Consider the following 9,694-nt stretch of genomic DNA (forward strand, 5'->3'; position numbering starts at 1 on the left):
GGCGGTAACCCCGACATGGCCCGCCATCTCCCGGAGGGTGCAGTAACTTAACCCCAGCAACGGCCGGCGCCGCGAGTCGCGATGTCTTCCGCACGAAAAATGCATCGCTTTCTGCAGAGGGCCGTTATTGTGCCTGTCTGCCTGCTAACTCGACGGCCAACAGCGCGTTTATAAGGAAGCAAGTACATTCACGGCACCATGCTCTTCGCCGAATGCGACAACGTCAAGAGTTCTCGTTCCACTACGATAGCGCGAGGCATTACAAATATTCGCCTGTGGCCGAGGAGAAGCATACTTACCTGGCGTAGAGGATACCGTGATCATGAAGGCGGTTCCTCCGGGGTGAGGCTTGTCCATTGCACTTCGGTCGAGCTGACCCCCGCGATTACTCCAAATGCGAGTAACTCGGGCGCATAATTTTTGGTAGTCGGGACTGCGTTCGCGCTGTCCCGTTGCTAATCTCTAATGCAATCAAAGCTTCTCCTCGTAGCGGATGATAAGCACTGACGGTGAGTAATTTACCACCTTCTTATAACCGACGATGCCTCTACTAAAAACGACAAATTGCACTAGGACACGGCGTCGAAACCCACAGCCGGCGCACTGCTCGTTAACCGCGTGGCACGCGTGCTCGTAATAACAGCGGCAGCCGCGAGATGGCTCAGGCGATCTAACGTGGCTGCGATTTCTGTATTAACGGTCGAACGGCCCCTTTTAGCATTCTCTGTCCATAAACGGATTGTGCACCAAACGTTATTCGACGGCGCGGCATTCCCTGCAAGCACAGTGACTGCTGTGGCGCGAGCGGGCGTACAGGGGCCGTCGGCCAGCCGAACGCTTTGGCGCCTGTGGCAAGGTACATGAAGGGGCCGGAAGCGAGCGTCTAGCGTAGCGTCTCGAGACTTGCGGCACTTGAGGAGCTTGTGGGGATGTGAATCGAAGGAAATAACATGACGAGCTGCACCGAAAAACGAGAAACATAGATTCTAGCCAACCTCGGTGATCGGACGAGAACCGGCGTATTTTTACCCTTTTCTTGCCTCGTTGCCGTTGGCGAGTGAATGCTGCAACGTGTGCCGGCAAGTCAGCTTCGGATCCTCACTTAACTTCCACACACAGTGAATATCTTCCTGGCCACGACAGTTTCCTGCCGCAGTTGGCGTCTACCTGCTCTAAGGAATGGCCTTTCGTCGCAGTGGTTGTGTTTCACCTGACAACTTTGCAGGCAACCTAAAATAACGCTTGGAAAGGAACAATTAAAGCACGAGGAGGACCGAAAACGGCCGCATGAAATTATTAAGCTCGGTTTCGATTGCGACAATTACTATGAAATACTCGCGTACACTAATTGCAGAGATAGGTAGGATTAAAAAAAAAAAAAATACACTTCATTGTTTAATACCATTTCATTACACTTCAGAACTGTTACTACTTCAAAAACAAGCAATTTAATTTATTCTTACTTACTTACTTACTTACTCCAGGTCCAAGCAAAGAGACAGAGAGGGGTGAATGTAATGCCTGCAGCCGTTTTCAAATGTTTGCACATCTAAAACTACTCATAGCGTCACCATAGTCATAAGATATTAATCATTTATGAAATGCCGCAAAATTAATCTGCAGCAAGCAGTGTTGTTGCCATTAGATGGCAATGGCTTTGTTTTCACAGTGCTACCTAGTAGTGGTGCAGCCTAAACGAATTAATTTACTTCCCATAAACTTTTCCATCTAGCTTAAATAATGAAGCATTATTATTTTTGTCATATACTTTCATATGCGTGAAGGAAATATCTCCACATTCTGAATTAAAGTGAAGACAAATTTTGTTCGAGCTTTCCAGATAGTGCTCGAGATGAACAGAAAAAAGAAGTGTTACCATACCTTCAAGTGTCTTCTGTTCCATCAGCGTCCAATGGGGTAAGCTGCAGTTTTTGCTGATTATTGTCTTTCCTTAAGAACCTGCTGATGTGATGTGATGTTTGTCCCTCGTGTACAACACCCACGAGTGCATCCAGCTTTCTTAGAACATCTGATAGTCTGAGCTTGGTCCTTCGGTTGCTCAGCGACAGACAAGGGCGATTGACAATGCTGCCGTATTTCCTGGCACTAAGGGCTCCCACGGAGGGAGCAAAGGTAAGAGCAACAATTGATTTTGTGGCTTGCACTGTGGCTCGAAGAAACAGTCATTCAGCAAATCTCATTTGCCGTTTTGACACCGGACGGAAGAAAGAGGGCGACTTTCAGGCGGAGAGGGCGGCTCGAAGGCGGTAACCCCGACATGGCCCGCCATCTCCCGGAGGGTGCAGTAACTTAACCCCAGCAACGGCCGGCGCCGCGAGTCGCGATGTCTTCCGCACGAAAAATGCATCGCTTTCTGCAGAGGGCCGTTATTGTGCCTGTCTGCCTGCTAACTCGACGGCCAACAGCGCGTTTATAAGGAAGCAAGTACATTCACGGCACCATGCTCTTCGCCGAATGCGACAACGTCAAGAGTTCTCGTTCCACTACGATAGCGCGAGGCATTACAAATATTCGCCTGTGGCCGAGGAGAAGCATACTTACCTGGCGTAGAGGATACCGTGATCATGAAGGCGGTTCCTCCGGGGTGAGGCTTGTCCATTGCACTTCGGTCGAGCTGACCCCCGCGATTACTCCAAATGCGAGTAACTCGGGCGCATAATTTTTGGTAGTCGGGACTGCGTTCGCGCTGTCCCGTTGCTAATCTCTAATGCAATCAAAGCTTCTCCTCGTAGCGGATGATAAGCACTGACGGTGAGTAATTTACCACCTTCTTATAACCGACGATGCCTCTACTAAAAACGACAAATTGCACTAGGACACGGCGTCGAAACCCACAGCCGGCGCACTGCTCGTTAACCGCGTGGCACGCGTGCTCGTAATAACAGCGGCAGCCGCGAGATGGCTCAGGCGATCTAACGTGGCTGCGATTTCTGTATTAACGGTCGAACGGCCCCTTTTAGCATTCTCTGTCCATAAACGGATTGTGCACCAAACGTTATTCGACGGCGCGGCATTCCCTGCAAGCACAGTGACTGCTGTGGCGCGAGCGGGCGTACAGGGGCCGTCGGCCAGCCGAACGCTTTGGCGCCTGTGGCAAGGTACATGAAGGGGCCGGAAGCGAGCGTCTAGCGTAGCGTCTCGAGACTTGCGGCACTTGAGGAGCTTGTGGGGATGTGAATCGAAGGAAATAACATGACGAGCTGCACCGAAAAACGAGAAACATAGATTCTAGCCAACCTCGGTGATCGGACGAGAACCGGCGTATTTTTACCCTTTTCTTGCCTCGTTGCCGTTGGCGAGTGAATGCTGCAACGTGTGCCGGCAAGTCAGCTTCGGATCCTCACTTAACTTCCACACACAGTGAATATCTTCCTGGCCACGACAGTTTCCTGCCGCAGTTGGCGTCTACCTGCTCTAAGGAATGGCCTTTCGTCGCAGTGGTTGTGTTTCACCTGACAACTTTGCAGGCAACCTAAAATAACGCTTGGAAAGGAACAATTAAAGCACGAGGAGGACCGAAAACGGCCGCATGAAATTATTAAGCTCGGTTTCGATTGCGACAATTACTATGAAATACTCGCGTACACTAATTGCAGAGATAGGTAGGATTAAAAAAAAAAAAAATACACTTCATTGTTTAATACCATTTCATTACACTTCAGAACTGTTACTACTTCAAAAACAAGCAATTTAATTTATTCTTACTTACTTACTTACTTACTCCAGGTCCAAGCAAAGAGACAGAGAGGGGTGAATGTAATGCCTGCAGCCGTTTTCAAATGTTTGCACATCTAAAACTACTCATAGCGTCACCATAGTCATAAGATATTAATCATTTATGAAATGCCGCAAAATTAATCTGCAGCAAGCAGTGTTGTTGCCATTAGATGGCAATGGCTTTGTTTTCACAGTGCTACCTAGTAGTGGTGCAGCCTAAACGAATTAATTTACTTCCCCTAAACTTTTCCATCTAGCTTAAATAATGAAGCATTATTATTTTTGTCATATACTTTCATATGCGTGAAGGAAATATCTCCACATTCTGAATTAAAGTGAAGACAAATTTTGTTCGAGCTTTCCAGATAGTGCTCGAGATGAACAGAAAAAAGAAGTGTTACCATACCTTCAAGTGTCTTCTGTTCCATCAGCGTCCAATGGGGTAAGCTGCAGTTTTTGCTGATTATTGTCTTTCCTTAAGAACCTGCTGATGTGATGTGATGTTTGTCCCTCGTGTACAACACCCACGAGTGCATCCAGCTTTCTTAGAACATCTGATAGTCTGAGCTTGGTCCTTCGGTTGCTCAGCGACAGACAAGGGCGATTGACAATGCTGCCGTATTTCCTGGCACTAAGGGCTCCCACGGAGGGAGCAAAGGTAAGAGCAACAATTGATTTTGTGGCTTGCACTGTGGCTCGAAGAAACAGTCATTCAGCAAATCTCATTTGCCGTTTTGACACCGGACGGAAGAAAGAGGGCGACTTTCAGGCGGAGAGGGCGGCTCGAAGGCGGTAACCCCGACATGGCCCGCCATCTCCCGGAGGGTGCAGTAACTTAACCCCAGCAACGGCCGGCGCCGCGAGTCGCGATGTCTTCCGCACGAAAAATGCATCGCTTTCTGCAGAGGGCCGTTATTGTGCCTGTCTGCCTGCTAACTCGACGGCCAACAGCGCGTTTATAAGGAAGCAAGTACATTCACGGCACCATGCTCTTCGCCGAATGCGACAACGTCAAGAGTTCTCGTTCCACTACGATAGCGCGAGGCATTACAAATATTCGCCTGTGGCCGAGGAGAAGCATACTTACCTGGCGTAGAGGATACCGTGATCATGAAGGCGGTTCCTCCGGGGTGAGGCTTGTCCATTGCACTTCGGTCGAGCTGACCCCCGCGATTACTCCAAATGCGAGTAACTCGGGCGCATAATTTTTGGTAGTCGGGACTGCGTTCGCGCTGTCCCGTTGCTAATCTCTAATGCAATCAAAGCTTCTCCTCGTAGCGGATGATAAGCACTGACGGTGAGTAATTTACCACCTTCTTATAACCGACGATGCCTCTACTAAAAACGACAAATTGCACTAGGACACGGCGTCGAAACCCACAGCCGGCGCACTGCTCGTTAACCGCGTGGCACGCGTGCTCGTAATAACAGCGGCAGCCGCGAGATGGCTCAGGCGATCTAACGTGGCTGCGATTTCTGTATTAACGGTCGAACGGCCCCTTTTAGCATTCTCTGTCCATAAACGGATTGTGCACCAAACGTTATTCGACGGCGCGGCATTCCCTGCAAGCACAGTGACTGCTGTGGCGCGAGCGGGCGTACAGGGGCCGTCGGCCAGCCGAACGCTTTGGCGCCTGTGGCAAGGTACATGAAGGGGCCGGAAGCGAGCGTCTAGCGTAGCGTCTCGAGACTTGCGGCACTTGAGGAGCTTGTGGGGATGTGAATCGAAGGAAATAACATGACGAGCTGCACCGACAAACGAGAAACATAGATTCTAGCCAACCTCGGTGATCGGACGAGAACCGGCGTATTTTTACCCTTTTCTTGCCTCGTTGCCGTTGGCGAGTGAATGCTGCAACGTGTGCCGGCAAGTCAGCTTCGGATCCTCACTTAACTTCCACACACAGTGAATATCTTCCTGGCCACGACAGTTTCCTGCCGCAGTTGGCGTCTACCTGCTCTAAGGAATGGCCTTTCGTCGCAGTGGTTGTGTTTCACCTGACAACTTTGCAGGCAACCTAAAATAACGCTTGGAAAGGAACAATTAAAGCACGAGGAGGACCGAAAACGGCCGCATGAAATTATTAAGCTCGGTTTCGATTGCGACAATTACTATGAAATACTCGCGTACACTAATTGCAGAGATAGGTAGGATTAAAAAAAAAAAAAAATACACTTCATTGTTTAATACCATTTCATTACACTTCAGAACTGTTACTACTTCAAAAACAAGCAATTTAATTTATTCTTACTTACTTACTTACTTACTCCAGGTCCAAGCAAAGAGACAGAGAGGGGTGAATGTAATGCCTGCAGCCGTTTTCAAATGTTTGCACATCTAAAACTACTCATAGCGTCACCATAGTCATAAGATATTAATCATTTATGAAATGCCGCAAAATTAATCTGCAGCAAGCAGTGTTGTTGCCATTAGATGGCAATGGCTTTGTTTTCACAGTGCTACCTAGTAGTGGTGCAGCCTAAACGAATTAATTTACTTCCCCTAAACTTTTCCATCTAGCTTAAATAATGAAGCATTATTATTTTTGTCATATACTTTCATATGCGTGAAGGAAATATCTCCACATTCTGAATTAAAGTGAAGACAAATTTTGTTCGAGCTTTCCAGATAGTGCTCGAGATGAACAGAAAAAAGAAGTGTTACCATACCTTCAAGTGTCTTCTGTTCCATCAGCGTCCAATGGGGTAAGCTGCAGTTTTTGCTGATTATTGTCTTTCCTTAAGAACCTGCTGATGTGATGTGATGTTTGTCCCTCGTGTACAACACCCACGAGTGCATCCAGCTTTCTTAGAACATCTGATAGTCTGAGCTTGGTCCTTCGGTTGCTCAGCGACAGACAAGGGCGATTGACAATGCTGCCGTATTTCCTGGCACTAAGGGCTCCCACGGAGGGAGCAAAGGTAAGAGCAACAATTGATTTTGTGGCTTGCACTGTGGCTCGAAGAAACAGTCATTCAGCAAATCTCATTTGCCGTTTTGACACCGGACGGAAGAAAGAGGGCGACTTTCAGGCGGAGAGGGCGGCTCGAAGGCGGTAACCCCGACATGGCCCGCCATCTCCCGGAGGGTGCAGTAACTTAACCCCAGCAACGGCCGGCGCCGCGAGTCGCGATGTCTTCCGCACGAAAAATGCATCGCTTTCTGCAGAGGGCCGTTATTGTGCCTGTCTGCCTGCTAACTCGACGGCCAACAGCGCGTTTATAAGGAAGCAAGTACATTCACGGCACCATGCTCTTCGCCGAATGCGACAACGTCAAGAGTTCTCGTTCCACTACGATAGCGCGAGGCATTACAAATATTCGCCTGTGGCCGAGGAGAAGCATCTCCGGCGGTACACCGCAAGGTTACCGCCCTTCGATAGTGCCCTTCTAGCGCTTATCGAAGTGTTAGGTGTTCCAGGTGCCAGCCAGCCAAGAAGAAGAAGAAGAAGAAGAAGCAGCAGCAGCAGCAGTTCCCGGTCCCGGCCTGCAGCAGTGGTCGGGCAGCCAGCCAGCCAGCCCTCCGGTGGCAGCAGCAGCAGCAGTCCCGCCAGCAGCAGCAGCAGCAGCAGCAGCAGCAGCAGCAGCAGCAGCAGCCGCCGCCCCGGCCCCGTCCGCGGCAGCAGCGTTCCTGCCTCTCGCCGTCCAGCCAGCAGCAGCAGCAGCAGCAGCAGCAGCAGCAGCCGCCGCCCCGGCCCCGTCCGCGGCAGCAGCGTTCCCGCCGTCCGCCGTCCGCCGTCCGCCGTCCGCCGTCCGCCGTCCGCCGTCCGCCGTCCGCCGTCCGCCGTCCGCCGTGCCCCAGTGTGTGTCCTGTCCTTTAGTGCTGTGTATTTTCTTCTCCTTGTCATCATGTCCGCCCCCACCACCACCGTCACTACTACCACCACCGTCATCGTGTATACGTCCCCTTCTGCCGCCTCCACCACTATCACTTGGTGTGCCCAGTCCCACCCCCCTCCTTCCATCCCTCCCCTCCTCTCTATCCCTTCGCCCTCGCTCTTTGTCCCCCCCTCTTCCGCTTCTTCCTCTCGTTCTGATCCCTTCCCCCCACTCCCCCAGCCTGTCACTGCAGCTCCGGCTCGGGTGGTGGCCCGTCGGGCCACTGCCCACGCCCAGCTTTCCCCGTCGCCATCGCCATCTCCGCCGCCGCCACCACCACCACCACCACCACCACCACCACCACCGCCATCTTCGTCACCGTCACCATCACTGCCACCTTCGCCTGCACCGTCACAGTCATCTCCGGCGCCGACTGTTGCGTCCGTGCCGGGACCTGCCCCTTCCCGCCACCTCCCCATCGTTCCCGTCCCTCTTATCACCACCCGCCCATCTGCAGCTGTCAAACGCCCTAGTGGCGCCCCCACTTCCTCTGCTCCTAAAAAGGCTCCACCCCGCCCCCCATCCCCACCCCACAATGCCATGGACGTCTCCCCACCTGGCCCCGCTCCCTCCTCCTCCTCCTCCTCCTCCTCCTCCTCCCCACCCGGTCTCTACAAATATCTCCTGTCCCGTCCAGATCCTTCCTTCCTCGAGGCCCGGAATCTCTCCCTCCTCCTCCGCCGCCATTTCCCTGGCGCCCCCATATCTCTCCTTACTCCCAGACGGGACTCTGTTCTTATCTCCTCCCCCAGCCCGACCCTCCATACTGACATCCTCTCCCGCCTCCCCATCACCCGTTTTGGTCCTAACGCCTCCCTCACCCCTGCTCCCTCTCCTTCTCCTACCCGCCAACCCCAACCACCGCGTCGCCCGCCGACCCTCACCGCCGTGATCACTCGGCTTAGTCCGTTGATCACGGAGGAGGAGGTGTTGGCGGAGCTGAAGGCCCATCCCACCCTGGAGGTGCGGGCAGTCCGCCGCATTTTTAACGCGACCGGCCCCACCCGCCTTATGCGGGTGTTCTCTGAGGACGCCCCCTCCATTGACCGCCTCCTGAAGGAGGGTGCCCTCCTCTTCAATCAGCGGTACAAGGTCGACCCCTCCCGTTCCCCCCCTCAATCCCTGCGCTGCCAGAGATGTCTGCGCTATAATGCACATACAACAGCCGAGTGCCGCGAGGCCCCCACCTGCCCGCATTGTCGACAAGCGCACTTTCTCCGGCAGTGCCCCAACCTCCAATCCCCTCCCTCCTGTAATACCTGCAGCCTCCCCCACCCTACCTACTCCCAAAAGTGTAAAGCCCGGCCCCCTCCCACCACCCCTGAACTCACCGTACCTGTCCGTCCCCTGGACGCCCCCACCCCTCCTGGCAATTCCCTTCGTCCCCCCCCCACTGCTGAGGACATCATCAGGTTCCTCACTATTGTCCTCCAAAACGTCCATCCCTTTCAGCGCCCCCACACCCTCCAACAGATCTCCCTCGCCGCCCGTTCCATATTCCACCTTAAAATGTACGCCACCTATTCCAATAACCAGGCCCATTTCACCTTCTCCCGCCTTGACACCCTCGTCTAAATCCTATCATGGCGCGACAGCATCGTATCCTTTTCAACAATATCCGCTCCCTTCCCGCCAACAAGAACCTCTTCCTGCACACCCTTGCTACCCACCGTGTGGATGCCTTCCTCCTCAATGAAACCTTTCTCCAACCCCACCACTCCATTCACACCTCCCCCTATCTCCTCCACCGATCCGATAATCCCCTCCCAGTGGCGCGTGGCGGCGTTGCCATTGGCCACCACCGCCAGATCCCCGTTCGGCTCCAACCTCTCCTTCCCGACCCCACCGAACACCTGATCCTTAGTCTCTTCTTCCCCGGCCTTACCGTTACCTGTGCCACCATCTATGTCCGCCCTAACGCCCCTCTTCCTTTCGACTTCCTCTCCCACATCGACCGTACCTTCTCCTCCTATGTGATCGCCGCCGACCTCAACATCCATAGTCGCTCCGCTGCCCAGTTACGGCGGTGGCATCGGTTCCTCTCCTCCCTTCAAGGCGACCTCATCCCCATCCCCCA

The 9,694-nt window shown here is 52.8% G+C and overlaps 3 non-coding genes across 3 annotated transcripts; all 3 read left to right on the top strand.

The window, feature by feature from the left end:
* The first annotated feature begins 291 nt into the window (after positions 1 to 291).
* LOC126203728 (U1 spliceosomal RNA) lies at positions 292 to 453 on the top strand. Its single transcript, XR_007540359.1, has one exon. It is a non-coding gene; the product is annotated as a U1 spliceosomal RNA (small nuclear RNA).
* A 2,101-nt stretch (positions 454 to 2,554) lies between these two features.
* Positions 2,555 to 2,716, top strand: LOC126203736 (U1 spliceosomal RNA). Its single transcript, XR_007540363.1, has one exon. It is a non-coding gene; the product is annotated as a U1 spliceosomal RNA (small nuclear RNA).
* Positions 2,717 to 4,817: 2,101 nt separating this feature from the next.
* On the top strand, positions 4,818 to 4,979 carry LOC126203744 (U1 spliceosomal RNA). The gene has a single exon (XR_007540364.1). It is a non-coding gene; the product is annotated as a U1 spliceosomal RNA (small nuclear RNA).
* The last annotated feature ends 4,715 nt before the right edge of the window (positions 4,980 to 9,694 follow it).

Source organism: Schistocerca nitens, chromosome 1 (assembly GCF_023898315.1).
Source record: "Schistocerca nitens isolate TAMUIC-IGC-003100 chromosome 1, iqSchNite1.1, whole genome shotgun sequence".
NCBI classification, from domain to species: domain Eukaryota; kingdom Metazoa; phylum Arthropoda; class Insecta; order Orthoptera; family Acrididae; genus Schistocerca; species Schistocerca nitens.